Source organism: Ailuropoda melanoleuca, chromosome 9, assembly GCF_002007445.2.
Source record: "Ailuropoda melanoleuca isolate Jingjing chromosome 9, ASM200744v2, whole genome shotgun sequence".
Taxonomy (NCBI): domain Eukaryota; kingdom Metazoa; phylum Chordata; class Mammalia; order Carnivora; family Ursidae; genus Ailuropoda; species Ailuropoda melanoleuca.
In genome coordinates this window covers 9,634,956-9,635,422 of record NC_048226.1, presented here as the reverse complement: position 1 = coordinate 9,635,422, position 467 = coordinate 9,634,956, and the positions used below count along the sequence as shown (strand labels likewise).

Below are 467 nucleotides of genomic sequence, written 5' to 3'. Positions count from 1 at the left end.
GCTCCCGTGGCGGGGGGCGCGGCCGCGGGGGTCCCCTCGGGCGAGGCCGGCTCCCCGGGCGCCGGGAGCCGCCGCCCCTTCGAGGGTACCTCCTGTTGCCCGGCTCCGCGAACAAGTGCTGCGGAGGCGAGGGAGCGGCTCCCGCGGGCCGACGCGGACGGTAAACACTCCGGGCCGCACCCGCCTTCGGGGGGCGCCTTCCACGCCCGCTCCCGGGCCGCGCGAGTCGGGGCCGCGCCGCCGGAGGGGACCAGCTCTGGGACTGTGCAGCGGGCTCCGCTCTCCACCGAGTTCAAGTGCAGCCATACTTTTAGACGAAACAAAACATTCTTTTCTTTCTTTCTTTCTTATTTTCTTTTTCTTTCTTTCTTTCTTTTTCTTTCTTTCTTTCTTTCTTTCTTTCTTTCTTTCTTTCTTTCTTTCTTTCCTTTTTGGCTTACTGACACTTCTTTTTTTTTTTTTTTTTT

At 59.5% G+C, this 467-nt stretch overlaps 1 protein-coding gene across 11 annotated transcripts in view; it reads left to right on the top strand.

The window, feature by feature from the left end:
• The window catches only part of AKAP13 (A-kinase anchoring protein 13), a 326,662-nt gene that overhangs the window by 764 nt on the left and 325,431 nt on the right, over positions 1-467 (top strand). The gene's annotated exons all lie outside the window — the stretch shown is intronic.